At 37.2% G+C, this 23,483-nt stretch overlaps 1 long non-coding RNA gene and 2 pseudogenes across 1 annotated transcript; 1 reads left to right on the plus strand and 2 right to left on the minus strand.

Annotated features, from left to right (window-relative positions):
- LOC105045861 (uncharacterized) lies at window positions 1–2,201 on the minus strand (annotated as a pseudogene).
- A 3,653-nt stretch (window positions 2,202–5,854) lies between these two features.
- LOC109506237 (uncharacterized) lies at window positions 5,855–11,419 on the minus strand. The gene is made up of 2 exons (XR_002165448.3): window positions 10,915–11,419; window positions 5,855–6,092 (listed from the first exon to the last, which is right to left on the minus strand). It is a non-coding gene; the product is annotated as an uncharacterized lncRNA (long non-coding RNA).
- Window positions 11,420–14,802: 3,383 nt separating this feature from the next.
- On the plus strand, window positions 14,803–23,263 carry LOC140855354 (uncharacterized; annotated as a pseudogene).
- Window positions 23,264–23,483: the final 220 nt, after the last annotated feature.

A 23,483-nucleotide genomic window follows, 5' to 3' on the forward strand; every position in this document is an offset into this window, starting at 1 on the left:
TGAACAAGTCAACAAACATGAGAACCCACTCTCAAATAACATTACAAAAGTAGTTGAAGACATACATAATTAGTGCCCACTAACCATCATCAAATAAGCACCAGTAGCTGCCAACTGTTTTCATAATTTATCTCAACTAACTATATAAGATAAATGATTGAAAAAATGTAATAGATGGCTTCTTTCTTCAGTGGGGAAAAAAATTCCGCAACTGAAATTTAATATCTAAATTGGATAGGATATACCAAAACCTGAGGAATAGGCTATGAATACACAGCCAATCTTGATTAGTAACAAGTCTAAGATCGCCAGTTGAGATCAAAAGAAAATAGATATCTAGCTCCTTCAAAAATCCATCAATCAGTTTCATGTCTCAACTTACTCCTCTTGATCTTCTTCACCTCCTTGTCTTCCAGTCTGTTTGTCATGCTTTTTTCTTGTCTGTCATTCCATCCTTTCCCTTTTTCACCTTTGCATTCTCCTTGATCACCCTCATCACCTTCTTCTCTATAGTCTTTCCACTATAACTTTCTTCTGCACCACCATCCTTGTGCCCACGATCATCTTCACAACCATCATTCTTGCTTCTCTTACCCTTCTCCTTTTTTCATCTTATCATCTTTCTTTGACTTCTTCATCTTCTTTCCTGCACCCCCTTTCTCCTCTTCATCTTCTCCAGAAAGAATATCAACATCACCATCTTTACCAGCATTACAATTTCTATCTAGAACTGAATCAACAGCACTACTAACATTCCTGCCTTCCATATGCTTTTCCTTCTTCACCTTTCCATCCTTCTTTAGCTCCTTCTTTGCCACAGCCACCATTGACTCACCATTTCCATTTCCATTGTCCTCTTCCTCCTTGTCATTCTTATTATTATCTTCTCTCTTCCCCTTCTTCTTCTGAATTCCATCTCTGACCTCCACACCCTCCTTTGTCTTATTCTTCTGTGTCTTCCCCTTATTCATCGTCTCCTCCATCCTTGCCTCCCCTCTCTCTTCTTCCAGGATGCCCTCGTCCTCGCTCTCGCCATTTAAAAATTCTTCATACCCAAGGTCAAGATCATTGTCTGCATCCGTGTATGGCAGTTCGTGGATCCTCCTTCCCTTCCTTCGCATCTTCTCCTTCAAGTTTGGCTTCTCTTCTTCCTGAACAACCTCTCCTTCTCCGATGGACTCTTCAGCATCTTCCTCCATCTCATCCTTCTTCTGATGCATGCGCGCAGGCACCTCGATCTTCAGGCCCAGCTCGGGTACCGCCTGGTAGATGGGGAGGGCGACGGAGTTGACCGCCCTGACATGAAGCGAGCGCACGTTGGCCCACTTCTTGGGCACATGCGCCATGGCCCCCTCAATGGCGGCCATGACGTTGTCGACGATCTGATCGCAGGACATGGAGAGGCGGCCGACCTTGAGGACGCTGCAGGAGCCGGCGCGGAGGTGGAGGAGGGTGGAGCGGAGGCAGGCACGGAGCTGCTCGGACCAGCCGGAGCGGGAGAGTTCAAGGGGGAGGGGGAACTTCTTCTTCTTGAAGAAGTGCTCGCCGAGGAGGCGGGGGAGGAGGGCGCGGTCGGCGAAGAAGAGGTCGTGGGAGTCCAAGAGGCGGCGGCGGGCCTCGAAAGGGCGGTAGTCGGTGGCGAGGGCGGAAAGGGGGATGGCGTCGGCGAGGGGGAGGGAGAGGGAGCGGGCGCGGTCGAGGGCGGCGGCGGCCGTGATGAGCGAAGCGGAGGAACGACGGCGGCCGCAGCGATCGCGGTTGTCAAGGAAGAGGCAGGCGGAGGTGGAGGCGAGCTCGTGGAGGGGGTAGGGGAGGGGGATGCGGTAGGGTTTGATGCGGGACTTGGGAGGGATGCGCTTGAGGGTGAGCACGATGTAGAGGAGGTCGTCGTCTGGGTCAAGGAGGGCTTCCACCCGCCCTCGCCTGCGCCCGCATCCACTTGAGGAGGGCGTCCACCGCCTTCCCCACAGTCTCCCGGCCGATCATCCGGGAAGACAAAGATAATTCGGTCGCTGTAGAGCCAGCCATTGATTGGTTAATGAGAGGTGGAGGAGGAGGAGAGTTATGACAAGAGGAGAGGGGAAGGAGGAGGAAAGTGGCCTTCTGCCGCCGCCTTGCTCGCCTCTGTCTGCTGCTGCTCCAAAAACCCTGAACTTGGGAGGGACGAAGAAATCTCGGTCCAGGCAGCCCAGGCTCGTCCCGAGGGTTGAACGAAAGCTGGCTTGACTTCAGACGGTCAAAACCCAACAACGAGCCCAAAATCGCATGCACCAGAGAGGTTTGGGTCCGGTCCGGTCCGGTCATGCTGCATGCGCACTCATGAGAAGGTTTTTTTTTTTTTTAATAATTTTCTCGTAGAACATGGTCCGAAGGTTTCATTAATACATAATTCATCTGACAAGCTTTATACCAGTGCTGCTGAACAACATGATAAGCAGCAACCGAGTCTCAAAAAGTGAAGCAAAACAGTGCATCATTAGGATATAGATAATAAGATCATCTTCTATACAAAACAGAACCCAAAGAATATATAGAGTGAGATAATAAGTGGTTCCACTGACATTTGTCTGAGTATACACGCAGATGAAATGCAAGACAGTGGGATGGAAGCATATAGTGACCTGTGGAGTTAATCGATACCAATAGCAACCTAAAGCAATGAGGTATCTAGAAATTTGTTTGATATAACAGCACATTGCCCGTAAACAAAGAAAAGAGTCTAAAAACCAGCAGGTGAAGTCCACCACCCCGTCCAACCTACTGATTCTGAAGCAGCTCCATATAAAGTCCCATGACCACAGTTGTAGAAATATAGACAGTTCTTCCAATAAGTCCCATGACCACAGTTGTAGAAATATAGACAGTTCTTCCAATTGAGCATCAACAAAGAAACAGGCAACTACTGATACCTTTCTTCCCTGTGCCAGTGTCTCCAACCCAACATCTCCCCTTCGACAGCAATAGCCCATTTGAAAGCTCCAGAGGATGGAAACCGTGAGACATCTGACGAAGAACACAACTGGGTTTTGAACAGTTCATGAAAAGCTCCTCTCTTTGTAGAAATGCCGGACACCAGCAAGCAGATCTTAAGATTATAGAAAATCCACTGGCACCTGTACTGATGAATGCCTACTTCCCCTTCGAGCCTGATATATATGATGGTATGACATTGAGCTGTGAAGCATCTTCAAAGCACAATAGAGAGGATAAGAGGACCACTGATAGGCTCCAGATCATAGTAGGCAAAGGATGGTAACATAAGTGGTTGAACCAACGCATTATTGATTGAGAGAACCGACCTGCCAAATAGACAACAGCCAAAATATATAGATCATGAAAGAAGTAAAATGGCTGACGAAAATATTAGCAGGTTTCATAGTAACCCACATTCTGAACCAGTAGATCACAGGAGAAAAAACCATAATAACAGTTGCAAATATTCTCGCACAACGTAGAGTAATTAGACTAGCTGAGTCCCATACAGTTAATAATCCTACAGCAATCAATAAAACAAGGGCACTCATAGTCCAGTTAATATATGCAACATAGCAAATACCAGCACCATCTACCCAAGTAGAAAAATTAATCTTGAGCCATGTCCAACCCCCATGAGGTGCAATTAATAATTTAATAAGGGATGATGATTAATTCTTTTTTGTGTCAGCACCTGAGTCCAGTTAGAAAGAAATGCCCAACAACATAAAACTTAACCAGCAAAGTCCATATAATCCCGAAGTGTCATCCGGAAAGCAGTGCTACAATGCTTTGATGTACAACTATTAACATAGAAGTGAATACTATATGAGCAAAGGATTACTGAAAGAATAGCTGTGATCATAATAAACCATAAACCCTACCCATACACAAGTAAAAATTGGATGATTCTTCCAATAGACATCAGATGTTTAGAGAGTACCATATAACAGCAGCAAGATAGAACTATAAATAAGAATCTGGACTAGAAACATGCAACAAATAGTTCTAGAACTGTCAGAGCAATAAGCTATCTGACACTGCTGATGTTGGCCGTGAAGGATCAAAGAACTACCCAAGGGAATCACAGTGCAACAAACAAACACGCACAGCCAAAGAAGGCATGCATACATGGTTATATCTTCATCATGCCACAACATATCTAAAAAAAGCAATAGAATACCCATTTGCTCTAAGAATAGCACCAAAATCCATATCAATGACGTCCCCAAGCTGCCACATAGAGTCCCCACACAATGCCTGTCTGGTTACATAATCAGCTGCCCCGTTCGCTTCACAAAAGCACGTGAGATATGACAAACCTCAGTTTCATTTTTTCCATAGCGTCAGATCCCTTAACATTGGATTATGCTGCATTTTATGTGATGATGTAGAGGATAACCAAGAAACAACAGTTTTAGAATCACCCTCCAACTAAATTTTTTGTGCATCCAACTCATGTTTTGCAATTCGTAAGCTCAACCAAGCTACAGTAAGTTCAACATTAGGCACCAAGGAGGGTAGTAACAATTTACCACCAGCTCGGATCAGTTGATTCACTTCATTTCAAATTACATAACCTGCTGCAGTTTGGCGCTAGATACAACCAAAGCATCAAAATGTAATTTTAATACTCTAGTAGGAGGAGGTCGCCACTGCACACTTTTAGGAATTTTAGAAGTCAGCATCCACTGACAAATAGTATCCCAGTACCAGAACGAAGTATCAAAGCAATTTTGCTGATGATTGAATGTTGCGTCCACAACAAATTAAAGTACTGTGCATGTAAGTTGCCAAAGGGACTTATGATCCTTTTGAAATAAGCGCTCAATGTGTGCAGATCATATCAGCCAAGCAATACAAGTTGCAAGACTCCTACCGTCTTGCTCCACCCTAGCATCCAAGACATATACAAAGAGTGCTGGCAAAGAGCGAGGGTAAAAATCTATATAGCTTATCACGCTAAACACTGCCACCCTTCTCCCCTTTTGTCCTCTTTACTGTTCCACCCACCAACCTACCATCACCTCGTCTCGTTCGTGTTTGTCCTGTTATATCCTCACGATGCCCTCAGCGGATTCCCAATTTCTCGATCATGATGCGAGGGGTCCAATAATGCATAATGGTACAGCAGACTGTGTTGCGACTGGCGTGGATCTAAAGAGAAACGACATGGTGCGCAGGAAACCAAGTTGACTTGACCAACGTACATGTCAGCCAAAACCATCCTCGCTCACGATTTTATATGGGATCATATCTCGAATTACGCAGCAGCTCGTTCTACTTGGTGTTGATCGGTGATAAAAATCTCATAAGCTAGACGATGAAGGTGACAAAAATAAAAAAAGGCTAGAAAACTGATCTCTTCATCACATTGAACTTTACCAAGCAAGCTGGCAATCAAACTGGGAAAAGGAACAGCAAAAAACACGGGTACCAGTTACCTTTGAACCAATGTGATCCCTGTAATAATGACGGTAAAAACAGCACATAAAGTTGAAAATTTTCCCCACCCATTTGGCCAAGTGTACATCCCTAGAGAAAAATTAATTACCTCTTTTCTCCTGAAGCTTGCTTCTGAAGTACCAACTTGTTTCTGCATCGATACAAACTGCCAGCTTATTGATCCATTCTAGAAATACCACCCACCACCTGGCCGACATGCAAATAGCCATCACCGTAAATTATTCTACTTCCAATTTATGCGCAAAGCACCGCACAAAAATTATGGGGCTTTATGGCTTTGAATACCGAGCTAAGAAAATAGGAAAATACTAGTTTGATGCATGGGGTGGCAGGTGAAATACTAGAAGAACTTGTAGCTGTGTAGTGCACATAAACATAAGTAAAAAAACAGAATTAGGCTGCACCGAATTAGTCATTTAACTGAAATTGAAATTAAATATATATAAAATTGCCTCAATCATTCACTGGATATGTCAATATTATTATACAAAAATATATGCATATGCTCCCGGACCAATGGCTTCATTCCCTAATTCTCCAAATTAAACATGTCCTTGCCGAATGCCATATATCCACTTTCAGTATCAAGGACAAGAGAATCTAGCGATCAACGCAAGAATGCATGATTGTTGCAGCTCAAATCACCTTCATACCTAAAAGTGAGGAAAATTCCGTTAGGAGGAAAAACCAATATAAAAAAGGGTACAATTTACATGATTCGGAAAGCTAGCAGAAATAAAAAATGTTGGCCATGTTTTTTCATAGATACATGTACTGTATTCCACAGGCCATAAAAAATTTTGCAAGATCACTAAGTCATCGAGCCGGAGCCCATAGAAATATTGTCAAAGAGTTGCATCAAGACTCCCAAATCTCTGACAAGTTAACTCTTTGCTATGACTCAATGCAACTTCTAGAAAACGAAGTATCCAAGTTCCATTTTCATTCAACATTAATAACAGGACTAAGAAAGGAAGAAGGAAAACAATAGGAGCTACCATTTATAGTAACTGACTAAAACTAAAACTTGGAAAACAATGTAATGAGAAATCATGTCAAATCCATCAAGCTACCAAAACAAGTTACATGGGCACTGAAACAAGTTAGAGGAGATTAATTACAATTCTAGTAGCTTTATCACATATCTGGCAACCTTTTTTTCTAATTATTTTCTAAGTATGCAATCTTAAAAGAATAGAGTTACTATTTAGTGAAATTTTTCATGAGTTGTATGTAAACAAATAAAATTCTGAACTGAACTTATTCGTGTTTTCAAACTTTTAGGCCCCCCATAACATATTTATGATTGTTTATGTGAAAACCCAATAGATCCAAAATATCTAGCAAACCACATACGAAACTGAAACATTATGTAACAGCTAACTCATCTCTCTATAGGAGAGGTCTCAGATGCACACCTGTGTTGTCGTGAATAAACACCATATTTCCCAAAAAGAACCAAAAGACTTGGAGATTTGTTCAAGTTTCATTATTTCCCCATTTTCCACTCTCCTTCTTCTGGCTCACATCTCTCGGTCGACTGGTAGTGCTTATCTTTGTTGTATGCTGCATTTGTTGCCACATATACTTCCTATGGTGACTTTGAGGAAATAAAGAACCAATTTGGAATCTCATTGGCAATCTAATGCCCAGCCTCCATCGGTGGGCTCAAATGGGTTTTTGTTTTCCTACCCCAGCCCACCCCCCCACTCCCTCCAAAACCCTCTATTTATTCAAATATTAGGATGCACTTCGAGTCCAGCAAATTTACACTATTAGCAAATACTCACCTACCAGTTCTGACAATAAGGCATAATCAAATGCTACATGAATGTGGGGACTCATTGTTTTCTCATTTCCCTCCGTAAGCAAGACGAGAGGAAAAAGGATTAACATCTCTCAATCTGGATACAAGACATCCCTAAATTGAATATTTACAACATATCAATTATGTTTCAACACCATTCCAGGGATGACCAGTTCAACACCTAGCTCCCTAAATTATTAGAAATTGATTAATTCATAGAACCACAAGAATATCACTCTTGGTTCATACTAAAGAAGGTCACAACTCACAAGCATGCCTAAAAAGTACAATGCTGGTGAAATGACTGATGGAAATTAAATGGTAGTCACCAGCATGAATCGCAAAATACAAGATTGATTGTCTAAATGTATATTCCTGATCAGAACTTCAAACCTTGTTCAAGCATAAAATCATACTACTTTTCACCAAGTTTTTGATGCCTTCACTTATTGAACAAACTCTAAAGCACAATTAAACCCCATTTTAATTATCATGAGATTTATGTGAGGAACATGTTAGATTCTATTTCTGAAGAACCCAAGTCTCCAACAGTCTTAAGAATCCATGATCCAAGAATCTAATATGTAAAGTGTTTGAGACATTTCCCACATGCAAATATGTGTCAACACAAATTTTCCAAGATGGATGTGCATATCCAAGAATCTAATATGTAAAAGGAATGTTGGCACTTGTTGCTTTTCTTAGCAAAGGGACAACTGCTTGCAAGCATGAAAAAGCTTTACGCTCACAGGAGGAATTTACTCTGACCCATTGCAAACTTGAGCATATATTATGGATTTCACAAGGCTTGTAGGAGGCTTTGACTTATTAAGCAACCGCCACCATATGCTCACAAGATTCAACAATAACCAAAGGTTCACATCCTTTTTTTTTAGTTTGCTTTTAAAAAAAAAAGGCAACTTGATATTTAAGAACTGTATGAAACAAGCTATTAACTAAGCAAATAATATGTTGCATTAATTTGTAATAAACAACGTAAACAAAGTGAAGAAACTTAGAAGTACAGGAAATATTAAGCTTCATTGCATAATGCATATATCCAAATGTTGTAGTGAGTACAAAAAATAAATTAATTAAAAAAGGAAAAACTTGAGCTAAAAGTTGAGTTATAAGGCTAGAAAAGTGTAGTAGCTGAAGCTAAAGTACAAGATATATCTTTTGTCTAGAAACTTTGAAAGGGTTAAGAAAAAGTACATGACATACGGCAAAACATACACAATTCTTATATTTACTAGAATTTAATTCTTTATCCTTGACAGATTTTTTAAAATATTCTTGGTCCCCTTGACAAATGGAAGGCTTACCTTTTTAACTTTTCTTTTATAATTGAAGCCTTTTTGTCCACTTCAGTCTTGAGTAGTTTGCATCGTCCATCCCTCAATCTTGACCTCCACCATGGCACTTATGGTGGCTAGATCATAAGCCATGCATCAACAGGCTCAAGGGGTCCTTTCCTTCTCCAAAAGCCCTCACTATTAGCTTTACCCAGATCTGCTTTGATCCTCCCATCCACCATTTGAGATCTCTCCTTCCTAGCTCTACTGCCCTAGGCAACACTGCTAGTAGCAGTTTGACCCCCCTTCACCCTTAAATTATCATGGGGCCTGCTAGTGGTATCATTGTCCAAATGCTAGAAGGCAACAACCATGAGGGCATACTAGCTTGCTTCATCGGGCTACAAGATCCACCATTTCTCGATGACCTGCCAGATTCACTATTTCTCACATGTATTTACCCCATCAACCCACTCTCTCATCCTCTTGGCCCATCATCAACAATGAGAGAGAGGGTGACAAAAATGGCTATTTACAAAATTTGAGCACCAAATGGTCTGGACACCATCAGCAAAAAACTTGACGGTGATTGGACTAGATAAAGGGACCCGACAAGAGGGAATTTCAACTATTGAGATGGAATTTCCATTTTCCTTATCTTTTATAGCATTCAATCACAGGTTGACACCAAGGAGTTCAAATTGTCAAACTGCTCCAAGTGAACATGTTGAAAAATTTTTAGGCAAATCCAGCCCCCAAAACTGGATCACCCATGATGATGCGTCGAACAGGTTAACTTGCTTGGGCTAAATGGAATTCAGAAAAGTGCTCATATCTCATTGATCTCTAATGCTTTCTTGTATTTTCTTCATGTCTTTATATTCAATTATTTACCATTTGATCTTTTTTCTAGTAGAATGCAATGCAGATTTCTGCACTCACTGCTTGTTGATTTTTATTTGCAAGTCTAGAAAGCAACTTTTTAGCATAATATCCCTTAGAATCTAGTCCCTCCTATCTTTTGCCATCCAAAAAAAAAAATGGAAAGTTGATGGGTCCTCTGTTTCTCCCTAATCTTAATTGATCATTTCTATCCCATAAGGTTCAAGACAACAAACAATCCTAAAGGCGCTGGTAAAAATTTAACCCCCTTTCCTCAGTTCCCCCATAAATCATCCCTAGGTGATCACACCTCAGCTATTGCATTTCTCAAGTGCCTTCAGTAATGCTCAAAGTAAGCACTATGAGATAAATAAAATTTTACTCTTCTGCTCATTTTAATACCTTTAATATATGATATTAGAAATTATAATTCAAGTTAGATCTGTCTTCTTGAACTTTTCATTTACTTTTGAAAGAAAAGTTCCGCTACAGTGCATATACATTTATGATTCACGGTATTTCTACATACATTTATGAGCTACTATTACACATACTACATAAGTTTATACTTTTATTTATTTTCTTGTGCCAAGCTTCTATTTATTTCCAAAAGTAAATGTCTCTACAGCTTAAGTTTATAGTGATCGATGTTTATTAGTTTGCAAAAGTAGTTACTTTTCTGTGCATGTATGTTTTTTATCATGTTTAACAAATATGGAGGAGGTGGCTGCAGGGCGTCTGCTATGGTACTTAAGGGCAGAAGATTGGCTGCAAGGAGCTCGTGGTCACCATCAAATCTAAAGGAAGGTGGAGAGATAAAGGTAAAAGGATAAATACCTAAAAGTAAACATCACATAGTCAAAGGACATGATTTATAGAAGTTCAAACCAGAGACAGAGGGATAAAAAGGCGTAAATGGAATCAATAAATATTTTTTTCTTAAAAAATATATATATATAATTTTAAAAAAAAAAAAACCTTGTGAGGTGGTGATAATAAATAAGATGATGCGTTTGTTCCACTAAAAATGGAGTTTCCTAGTGGCATACAGTGAAACTCCACTTCCCAAAATCCCATTTCCCCCCTCCTTACTTCTAGTGTCTGACCTTGGCGTACTTACTTTTCCTTCTAACACTTTTTCTTTTCTCTGTTTTATTAAAAAAAAATACCTTAGCGTCGTGTGTACCATTCGGCAAGTTTTTTCTCTGTTTATTAGTATACTATTGTCTCTGCCAATGCCGGCACTAATGCCATCCAACAAACTAACAAAAATGTTCTTTATTTTAAGAACTACCAAACCCAACACCATCCTATCTTCCATATGCTCCAATCCAACGATAAATCCTAGTAATTCGTAAGAAATCAAACCCATTACCAACCATTCTCTGCGCCCATGAAGAAGTAATAAATCGAAAATGCAACCAACCATCTATGAAAGTGCAAGCAAAGAGAAACGAAGATGGTAGGGAAAAGAGAAGTTGTCATACGGACCTTCTTCTTCTCCGCGCACGACGTCTTCCAATGGAAGGAGAGGTGGATAAGGAGGAGGAGGAGAAGGGGCCCATGGCCATGGGGGCCCGGAACACCTCCATGGGTCCGAATCACCGACAACGTTTGGGCTGGTGGGGGATGGGAAGCAGAGATAAAAAAAAGAGACCCCTTCCCTCATTCAGAAACCCTAACTGAAAAAAAAAAAAAAACACACACACACAATTATAGCCCCTCCCTCTCTTCTTTGGCTGGCTGGCTGGCTTGCTTGCTTGCTTTTTAGGCGGAGAGCCGAGAGCAAGAGAGAGAAAGACGGAGGACAAAGAGAGACAGTGTCGCTGTCAGCTGTTTGGCCCCGCTGAGGCTGTCTGCTCCATTCCTTTTTCTTGTTTCTTTCCTCCCGTCTATTTTTTTATTATTATTTGTGTGCTTTCAAGAAAGTGAGAAGAGGACACGAATGCCAAGACCTGAACGGGATTTTCCCGCATCTAAGTATATACGAGGGAGTAAGAAATAGAGAGTTATTTCTGATTTTCCCTTTTTTTTAAAAAAGCAACCCGCCAATGGCACATTACTAGCAATTCATTCGTCTTCTTGGATTGGCTGCTACAGCCGCGCCTTGCGCGTACCGACGACGCGGAGGCCTCCGCGGACTTCCGTCGAGAAGGATTTGCGTGGCTGCGGCGCGGTTTGTACGTCTCCGTTTCTCGGTCTGGACTGCCACTTTGTCGGTGGCGATTACAACCTCATGGAATGGCACAAACTAGGCCAAGTTGGGTAGTCCATTAATGTTAGATCAGTCCGTTTACTGTAATTTTTATTTTATTTTATTTTTTATATGAAAGCATGATGGCCATATAAGCCGGCTAAAAAAACCCCATTTTTTCCGTTATCGGGCAATAAATTATGCAGGCAAATATTTCTCGTGAAATCATACTTTTAAAATCATCCACACAATTAGAAAATGCTATTTCCTTTTATAACCATGGGTGTGTGTAAACTGAAACTAAAACGAATATAGTTGAATTGGCTAATACATTTTTGAGTTTTAGGCAGCATTCTGATCAACATGCCACCATCAGAATATGTCATCTGCATCGTCTGGGCACTGTACTATGTTGATTGATTAGGATAGTTATTGGTTGCACTTGAGGGATTGCATTCAAGAAGCATAATGTAAAAGTGCTCCTTGAAAAGAACAACTATTTATTTGAGGTTTTTAAACCTGGCAAAAAAAGGTAATGACTTATTTTATGTGAAATTAATCACACAAAAAATGTTAAATTATTTAAAGATTTTTATTTTTTTTTAACTTTAATTCAGCATAATCAGATTATCAAACTTTCAAAAATTTTTAAGTCATATTTTGATTATGAATTTTGTTTGGATATCATAATGATGTGATCACGTGCCGTGGCATATTAAAAATTGATAATTTATCATTCTCTTAACTGATATTAAAAAAAAATTTTGAAATTTTTTTTTTTTGCTAAGGCTTTAGTTTTGTAATTCCATCCCTTCTTTTCATCCAGCAACTAGAGACAAGTGATGGCCATGAGATGAGCAGCAAAAGGAAGAAAAAAAAAAAGCAAATAAAGAAGCAAAAGATTAATTATTATAGTATTTTTAATTCTTACAAACTAAAATTTTTTTTTCTTCTTATCCCAAACATAAATAATGGAATCAAAAAATTAAGAACAAAAAAAAAATAAAGGTAGAGAAATATGATAATGAGTTCCAACCTGTTACCTAGGAGCTCTTGAAAGGTTTTTTTTTTTTAAAAAAAAACTTGATTATCTATACAATAATATTCAAAGCACATGATATGGTAACTTATTATAGACACTTCTCTCTTCTCTTCTTCTTCTTCTTTTTTTTTTTTTTTTTTAAGATTAAGGAACCCAAGAAACCTAAGATAAGGAATGAAGAATTCTGAAAAGTAAATCCATGAAAATCTCATACCTTAGTTTGTACCGATCCAACTTCTTAAATATCTTGTGGGAGAAAGTAAAAGAAAATAACTAATAATAAATACATATCATTCCTCCAAATTAAAATCATTCGATATTTCTTTCTTAAATCAAAAATTATGGCTTCAAAAAACTAAGAAACAAAAAAACAAATATGAAAAAAAAATATAAAATTGCTTAGGTCCAATTTCTTGAGCCATCTTTTCTTACGTAATCCATCTCCTCTTTTCTTTCTCTTCCTACCATTGTCAATTGATTGTCGCTTGTCGTCTAAGGACCGCACCACCACGGAGAGTTGGGATTTGGATGAAAATGAAAGTTGAAACCTTAATTGAAGAGATGAAAACGAGAGACAAAAACTTATCCACATCACCCTCTTATGCAACAAGTCATTTGATATTTCGTGACCACTCCATTATGGCAACCAAACAGAATCCATGTTCATAATCTGAATTAAAAAAATTAAAAAATTTGATAATCTAATTACACTCAATCAAAGTTCAAGAAAAAATTAAGTACCTCCAAATGGTTCAATATTTTTTGCGCGATGGATCCTTTTATACATTAAAGCTTGCAGCATCACTTAGATGAATTATGATCTCGGATAGGCCTACAGTCCACCAGAATATGTTTGTGATTTTTGTAGCTTCGTCAATTATGTATTGCATAGAAAGGGTTCTTTGATTATTTGGTTTAAAAATAGTCCAAGGTTGTCATTGCAGTGCTCTTTCCATTTCCTTTTACCAATTGGCATGTAAGTAATCCCTTAAATCCATGTAAAGAAAAGGAAAGTTTTTGCATCCTCCAACTTTTGTAGATTCAAAATCGAATGCTCGTCTAATTTTAATTTGTCAACTAAATTTGCACTATTTTTCAGACTCTTAACAAAATATTTTTAAGACCTTGGCATATATGACTTGCTGAAATTGACAACCATGTGTATAATTGTACTCTAATACAGCTTTGAGCATGCAGTACATACCGATAATTTCATCAAGCGATGGTCCAAATGCATATTCCATAATGAACTACTTTAAGATCTCAATTATCTCTACAGCCATGGCTTTGTTTTGTTCAATAAATATTCTAAATTGCTTTTATTTATTTATCAAATAAAAGACCTGAAAAAATAAAAGACTTGAAATTTTACCAAAAAAAAAATAAAAGACCTGGAAAATACTCCTCGAAATGCCTTCATGCAACTCTAGGCAAGGTGTTTCCATGGGCACATGCCACACTCAAGCGTGAAATGAAGTTGGCAAATGTTGTTGACTTCATGGTATTTTTACTCGAGCTTATAAGTGATTGAAGTTAACCAGGGATCTGAAAATAACTTTTCACATTCATGTTTAAAGTGCCTTTCAACTCAACGTATATAAATATTTCTGAGCATAACTTACACAAGGCTTGATTGGTTTAGTGTTTGTGGGTTGAGCAGGAGCTCATTTTACTGGGGTGGCTTAAGCTGCTCTAGATCAAAGCCATTTTAGACCATGTCTCTAAGTAAGACTCTATTGCAGGAAGTCCATTTTGTTCCACCTGGGGCCAACCGAGCGCTGAATATGGATACCGATCTAGAAGAACCTCACATGCATACAAAATGAAGATCGTATAACTAGCTGATTTCATTAGTAAAACTCCAAGTTCCATATTTATCAACTTTAAATGGTGCTTTCGCCCTAAATCCTAAAACCTTATAAATAACTAAGTTATCAACCAGGGTTTAGGAATTTTTTTTGTTCCCCACGATATATTTTACATTATAAAGTGAATTTGATAGAATCTTGCTTCAAAGAAAGCTAGTAATTTTGAAGATTTCCAATTCATCCACAACACTATAGACCGAAAGATTATTCCCCCATTATCATAATATTACTTTTATATTTTATCTTATTATCATACCGGGAACTTTTGAGATTTAATGCCACCCACCAACTTGGGCTCCGCTTCCTGGGAACTAGGAAATGGAGATGCACAGGAGATCCACCTGGGTAGTGCAACATCTTACTTGAGGGATAAAAACAACTAAGCACCCTCCCATCTCTCACTGTTCCTATTTTTATAAAAATATATGATCATGTTAATTATCTTCTGACCTGTTATGTTTATTTGTACAGAAAACACGATGAATTTGTACCTACCAAGATCAGTAGAGTCATTCAAAATTTAAGAATTATTAGAATTATTAAAAAATATCAAATCAAGTTCGGCACACTTGTGTTGCATGTTCACATCTGCTGCCGAATACTCTCAGCTGGATGCCAGGTGCATCGTGCCGTACTTCAGAAATGAAATCTCCATATTTATTATTTTGTAATTTTAATTTTTGGAACGCATGCTTTTGACAAACATGGACAGACAAAACTTAATACAAAAGAAAAGTTCAGAGAGTCCAAAATAATTAAAATAAATAAATATCGAGTGTTTCAAATTCTCTGTGCTTGCGCGCGTGCGTGCGTGTATTTATATTTATTTATTTATTTTTTAAATGTATCCACTACTTTTGCACCCCGGAGGAGAAAACAGAGGTGGATGAATCATGGCCGTCCACACTTCGCACTCACTCGCACGTGCTAATACCCGTTCCTTGGTGCGTATGTGTCGCCGACTTAAACCGTCTATAAATAGACCCACTTCGTGCCGCTCCCCTGCTCGATTTGTTTCTCCGTTTCTCCAATCTGGCTCCAGGTTTCTTTCTTCGCGCTCTAGGTCTCCAATCTCGCCTTCTTTCTTGCCGATACTTCCTACTCCCCCTCTCTTTCCCACTTTGCAATATCCTCAGACCGTTCGGAATCCGGCGATCATCGCAGCGACGATCATGGCGTCGGCTTTCTTCTCGCGTCCCTGGATCGGTGCTACTGCGTCCATGTCGACACCACTGAGGACGAGAACGACGAGGAGGAGATGAAGACGTGGTCCTCCTACGAGGCAAGAGGAGCAATCCATCTCGGCCTTTATCTTTTTCTTGGTTTTCTTTGAAATATCGATATGGTTCTTGATTTCAGCTTTATATCGTATTTTTCTTTAATTCCTATTCTTCGTGGTTATTTCTTGAATTCGTGGTTCTTGATTTCTAGTCCGGATTTTGGTTTTATATGGTTCTTTTTGGAATTATTGATTTCTAGAGTTTTGATATTATGTTGATCTGTGCCCTAACTGTGATCTTTTGTATTTTAGTTTTGTTCGACGTGATTTTTTTTTTCCCCTCCAATTTTAGATGCCAATCATCTTTTCTGCCCTGTTGATTAATAAGGGATTTTTTTTTAAAAAAAAATAATATAATATGAATCCAATTGGCTTTTTGAGTTGGGAGTTGGATTTGGAATTTAAATATACGGCTATCGATTTCTAGTCAAATCCTTTTTTTTTTTTTTTATTGGGTATCGTTTGCCCTGCTTTTTTCTGGATGTTCTTTGCGATCGAGAGTTCAAGATGATATTCCGGTCAGTTATTATAGTCAAGATTTATGTTTATCTTTGTGTAAGCCTGCTGAATAATGAACCTCCTTTAATGTGAATGCATCTATCTAATACAACTTCTGTCGTCTGCTTTTTCTTTTTCCTTGGGATGATATATCTGTGCGGTCTTTTAGGATAATTCAATTTTGGTCGATACATTGGTGTTAAACAAGCTTTTGTTATCCCCAATTAGTGGGGTCTACCCTTGTGGTTAACTCTGTTTACTGCAGATTCTGGATCTGTTTTTATGTTGCAGAGTCACAAGAGTTGTGGATGAGTGGTAATCTCTTATTAGGCTCAATGTTCTGCTATTTCTTGATTATGTCCTCCAAGTAGCTGATACGACCTGCAGTTTCTTTCAAGGATAATTTAACTTTAGATGAGAGGATGTCATGTGATATTATTTTGCTTCCAAAATCTTATAATCTGCTTTAATAAGTTAATTTATGTTAATTGATTTGTGTTTTTTTTTTAGTATACTTAAACTGGTGATGGAATTGTGTTGTGTTTTTTGGTACCAATGGTATCTTTCTGCTTTAGATTATGATAAGTGCTATCCATTATCTGGTACTTTTTAGGCAAGTTGAATGCACTGAATTTGTAATATAGAAAAGAACAAAGATATGAAAAATTATTGGAAAAACTGTAAATGCATGGGATGTATGTTTGAATATGTTCAAATATAAATTATAACTTATTGCCTGATCCAAATAGCAGGGATATGTCTTAATGGCTATCATTATAAATCACAACTGATATTATTTTACAAAATAGAGGCTTTAAGATTCCACCTGTCAAATATGCGACCAAAAATTCCATTAGCTTCTAGTGAGGAAGCTTTATAGAAAAATAATTCAGAATGGTTAATCTTTGTGAACTTGAACTCAGCACATGCAATGCACGTGACGGGTTAAGAATAAATGATTTGGTTGAGCTTGCAATCTTATAATCTAATGACATGTTCCTCAGCTAGTGCAATGCATATAACTTTATATAAGGAGTAATTTAATGGATCATTGATTTCATCTAATTTTACTTCCACATTTTTCCTTTTCAGTCACTCTGAGAACAGTGCTAATTATAGTCTATCTATTACTCTCCTCTACTGCCACCCTGGCCAATCAATCACAAGATCTGTCTCTGTCACACACACACACACACACACACATTCTGTTTGTATATTCCTTCTAATTCGGGGTTCAGTTTTAATCTGGGGCCAAAAATGCCAATTTTGCCCTAAATGGTTCATGAAATCATGTCTTACAGTTGTTTCATGGAGGTGTTGAGGGGAGAGGAAGCATTTCTTTCCTATTGACTTGTTCATCTTTAATTTAACTTTCAGAGATTCAGTTTTAGATTTTGTATTTTACAGTTTCTTTTTTTTTTTTCTTTTAATCTGTTTGGCTGTCTTGTTTTAATAAGTTCTTTACAGCTGTCGTGCCATTTGACAAGAGGGGTTGGTGTGTTTGACAGCTTGGTGCAATTCAGGAGGGGGTTGTGGTGTAGGTGCCAATCCTCATATGACTTGTGGCCTTGGATCTTTTTGTGGTGCCAGATTTGGGGCCTCTAAGAATTTGTAGATTTAAAATTCAGTTTCTCAGTTTATAGTACCTATTGTTTTTTATAAATATTCCTTTTTCATACTTGTTTGACATTTTATTTTATATATTCTTTTCAAATTCAATTTTGTCGTTTATTTTTGTTATATTTTAAGTTATTTTCTGTTTATTTTCCATTTTCATGTTAATTTTCTCAAGCTTTCTTTTTTATTTTCTGTTTCCGGTTTTTATTTTTATCCACTATTTGTTTCTTTCTATTTATTTTTGCATATTTTTTGAATTTTGTTTTCTTTTAATTATTCTAAATTTAGTTTTATATTTTATTTTATTTTCTATTTAGTTTAATTTGTTATATTCACTTTCACTAATTAAGTTTGTATTACCCTTTTAACTTTTAATCTTTTTTTGGGATTTCTATTTGTTTTGGGTACTTCTTTTATTTTTCTTTTTATTCTATTTTATTTGCTTTTTGCTTATTTGCTGTCTTTGCATTCACTTTGTTTCCTTTTTTAGTTTATTTTGTTATAGTATTTTTATTATTTGTTTTTATGTATATTCAGTCTTTTAGTTTGGGATCTTGGTTTATATTCTCTTCTCTTTTTTAACATTTTCTCCCATATCCTATTTCATATTTGTGTTTTTGTTTTAGTTCTTTTTTTAAAGTTTTCTACTCTTTTTTGCATTTCATGGAGACTTCTGCTTTTGTTGTTGGAGAATAATAGATACTTTTGAGATGGGTAGAGGAAATGGAGTTGTTACCTTGTAAAAATAAACATTTTTTAAAGAATAATCACTTGGCTGGTTAGTTTTATGGATTATGTGTGCTTAATGCTAGATTTTCTCTTCAAAACGAACAATAGGAAGTCAAAATGTCTACTTTAAGGAATTTTTTAAAATATCATTTTTTTAATAATTATTTTTCAGAATACCCCTAAACCAAACATATTTGTAAACTTACGGTAGTCGGGGTGCCATGTGTAACATTGTGGGTTCAATCCACGATTTCGCTGCCGGCTCGATAGAAATCATGGGTTGAATTTACAATTTGAAGGCCAACTCCAACAAAATCGTGGGTTGAACATGCATTTTTAATTTGGTGAGTTAGGTAGTCAAAGTTGTTGGTTCAACCCACGATTTCAGTGAAATCGTGTGTTGAACCTGCGATTTCACTTTGAAACCGTGATTGAAAGCGCAGGGAGGGGATTTTGCTGATGGGTGTCCTGAGGAACATGTTGCTCACATGGAGGTAATGTTATAATCGAAGTTACCGCAGGTAGAGTGAGGAACCCATGGAGAAAGTTACGTCTCTCTTTAACCGGATATTTTAACCGGTGTTTAAAACTTTTTGAACATAGATAAGGGGAGAACACGTGTAAACTAGTTGTGTTAATAAGCTGGAGCCAAAAATAGAGAAATTCTTTGTTAGATTAAATTATAAGTTCTAAAGTCACCACAGTAGTTCAAAATCTATAGTCATTAAACAAATGCTGAAAGTAATATCCAACTCCCTAAATGAGACTGTCATCGACTGCTTGTTGGAGCGTTATTAGTGAGAAATCTAACAGAGAGATCACATGATAGCGATGCAACTTTTCTATATGATTTTTTTGGTTATCACCGTACTATCAATATTTATTGTATAGATAATGATTTAAGCAAATAATATCATTATTTGTATCATAATATATTAACCATCATATAGTGACTAATGGTCACCTACAACAGTTATTTTGTTTGGCTACCTTAAATCTAGTCAATTGATGGCTGCTCATGTAAATTTTCTTTTTCTTTAAACTGACAGGTTTTAATCCTCACCTTCTAACTAATATTACCAACAAGATTGAAGCGAGTGGCAACATGACTTAGAATATGGTTTGTCCAAAGATGCGATTGGCAAGTGGCAACATGCGATTCTAAGTCATGTTGTCGCTCGCTTCAATCCTATTGGTAATATAAGTATAGTTAGAAGGTGAGGATTAAAACCTGCTAGTTTAAAGAAAAAGAAAATTTACATGAGCAGCCATCAATTGACTAGATTTGAGGGAGCCAAACAAAATAGTCGCTGTAATGATCATTAGCAACTATATCATGGTTAATATATTATGTTATAAATAATGATATTATTTGCTTAAATCATTATCTATACAATAAATATTGATGGTGTAGGTGATAACCAAAAAAAATTATATAGAAAAGTTGCATAGCTGTCATGTGATATCCCTGTTAGATTTCTCACTAATAACTGCTCCAACAAGCAGTCGGTGACCATCTCATTTAGGGAGTTAGATATTACTTTCAACATTTGTTTAAAGATTATAAATATTTGAACTGCTGTGGTGACTTTAAAACTTATAATTTAATCTAGCAGAGAGGAATTTCTCCATGTTTGGCTCCTGCTTATTAACACACAACTAGTTTACACGTCTTCTCCCCTTATCTATGTTCCAAAAGTTTGAAATATCGGCAAATATATCCTGTCAAAAAGAGACATAGCTTTCTCCATATGTTCCTTGCTCTACCTGTGGTAACTTCGATTATAGCATTGCCTCCGCACGAGCAATGTGTACCTCGTGACATCCACCCGCAAAATCTCCTTCCTGCTCTTCCAATCATGATTTCAAAGTGAAATCGCACCCATGATTTTGACTGCCAAGTCACCAAATTAAAAATATGGATTCAACCCATGATTTTGTCCGAATGGGCCTTGAAATCGTGGATTGAACCCATGATTTCATCTGAGTTGGTGATGAAATGGTGGGTCCAACCCACGATATCACACTTGGCACCTCGACTACCATAAATCCACAAATAAGTTTGGTTTAGTGGTATTTGAGAAAATAATTATTAAAAAATAATATTTTAAAAAATCCTACTTTAAGGGGGCGTTTGTGATCATCCCAAAATCATCAAGAATGATGTGGATAGACATGATAAGATCACCGCATTTTGTTGCACCACGGTGATCCTATATGGTAGTGATTCCAAATCATCCATACTTGTCAAATCACCGTCCAATCCAGTGATAGGATACCTATCTTTGATGTCGAAAATCTAAGATTACCTCAGTACGGTGATCTTGGACTAAAATTTGAGGATGAAAATACCCTTAGTCCAATAAAATAAAAATTGTATATCGATATACGGTTAATATATATCAACATTATATATATATGATATTGTATTATATTGATATTATATAGTGTATTTATGATATGCATCATTATTACTCATATTATTATCATATTATAATTCAATGATAATTTTAAATTATGATAGAAATATATTATTGTACTTTATATTTATGTAGTGAAATTATTTAATATATCACTTCTATTTGCCTTATTTTCCTAACCAAAATAAATATAATATTAAAAATAATATATTATAAACATAAATAAAATATTAATTCTATAATAGCAATTAATATATCTTTATAGGATAAATAATTTATAAGACTATAAATATATTTTTATGGAATATATCAGGGGTAGTTTTGATATTATATGATCATTGATTTTGGATTCCCATGGAATACCAAACAAGTTACTCATGGATATCTAAAGAGCTTTAATCATAGGATCATGACCTGCCAAACACAGTGATATTAGATCATTGTGGATTAGATCATCCTAGGATTTGAATTAATGATGATCTCATATTACCATGGTGATCCCATTTTGGTCATGAAACACTACCTAAGTTCTGTTTGGATGAATGGGCTGAAAATCCCATTGGATTCATAGATTGTGCCAGTAAAATCAGTTAGATAATAGGTTTATGAGCTGGATGAAGTCTATATCTATAACTATCCAGGATTAGTTTTAGAGTGGGCTGGCCCGAATCCCACAAGAAGAAAAAAAGAGTTAATTGGTTCATTTTTGCTTAAGAAGGTTTTAGTGGCGGCATAACAATTGTTGCTTTCTTGTAAGGATTAGTGATAAATAAGAAATAGCTATAGCCATATCCTTGCATGAATCACCTAAGAATTGATTTTAAGATATTACGAGAATCATTGTTGAGGTTTTTAAAGTGGTCAGAGGGACAAAAAACTATTACCTTATATTGTTAAAAACATCTTTGTCTTTGCTTTGAACTGGTTACATGTTCAATCTTCTTTGTAAGTGCTCCCAAAATGGATAGAAGCACTGACCATCTTGTTCTTGATTGGATTGTTTTGCATTTCTTGGTGTTAGGGCATTGTAAGTATGTTTGAAATTGAAAATTTTTGCAATTTCACTTAATCTGACTGTTAGTGGGCTTTCTAGTATTGGTCGATCTGTTCTCTCGCAAATATTTAGTCAATGATCAAAGTCAATATAGTTTACTATCATGCTGTGTTCAATGATTGAAAAAAATATTTAGACAACCTGTTTGGGCTACTTTTTTTTAAAAAAAAGGAAAAAGAAAAAAAAGGGCCGCCCATCAAGCCCACGAGCCTAATGGACCATGTGCGTGCCAGGCCAGGGTTCAGACTAAACGGGCCGTGCCAGGCACGGCCCGTTTATCAGATGGGTTGTACAAGTACGGTCCGTTTACCAAATGGGTCGTGCCTGGCATGGCCTGTTGGGACCCTAGCTCAGTGGGCTTGGGCCAGGTCATGCCAGGCACGGCTCAGTGCCCATGACTATGGATGAAGAGAACTGATGCTATGATCTCGTAAAAATCATCTCATTTTGTACAAGTCATTTGATTCTTTTTGTTCAATTGGGTGTATTGTGTCGCTTGGTTGTCTAAACTTCCTTGTGGGGATTCTTTGAGATGGTTAACTCACAAGAAAAACTGCCAATCAATATTGTCAGAAATGTCTGCTTATTTTGTTTAATCGGTGCATTAAACTTGATTTCATCTAGCTGGCTCCAGTTGATCATCTCATCTCTAACTTTCTCACTCTCTCTACATAGCATTATGATTTAAATGTAGGAATTTTTAATATTTGAAAAATGTGCTATGGGATATTGGATTTTTTTTTTTTTTTGGTTAGGAGAGTTAGCTAGTATTTGTCCATATTGTCTTAGGCTGATATTATCTTCTTTCTTATCATGTTTTGCAGGAATTTTTGCTATTGAAAACATGTGCTATATGAGATTGGATTTACTGATGTTGTGGAGAGAGGGTTTTGTATCTCATGCTTTACCAATGCTAGAATTTTGATTATCTGCTCTTCTCCAGTGGCTGATCTACTGGAGCAGTCTATTAGCAGGGCTTCTTTTGCCTACTTCGGTTTAAGATGCTTCTGCATGTATCTTTATGGTCTCTTGCAGTTTGGAGGATGGTCTGTGTTTTGCTATGTAGTCATTTTGAGCATTGCAGTATATTTATGCATGGTATCATCGGTTCTTTGAATGGGAAGTGGTAGTTTTGAATATATCCTTTATGCGGTATGATGTTATTTCTCTCTTCCCTAGCAGTCCGTTATTTTGTGGGGCGCTAGAATTAGGTGTGTGTATATATATATATATATATATATATATATTCATTAATTATATTTATTCAATAATGGTATCTTTGAAGAATATCAATTCTCCTGTGGCTTTATATTTTCAGCTGGCTTCCTCTGTCTTTGATCTATTTTTTCGGTGAGATGC

Source organism: Elaeis guineensis, chromosome 2 (genome assembly GCF_000442705.2).
Source record: "Elaeis guineensis isolate ETL-2024a chromosome 2, EG11, whole genome shotgun sequence".
NCBI classification, from domain to species: Eukaryota; Viridiplantae; Streptophyta; class Magnoliopsida; order Arecales; family Arecaceae; genus Elaeis; species Elaeis guineensis.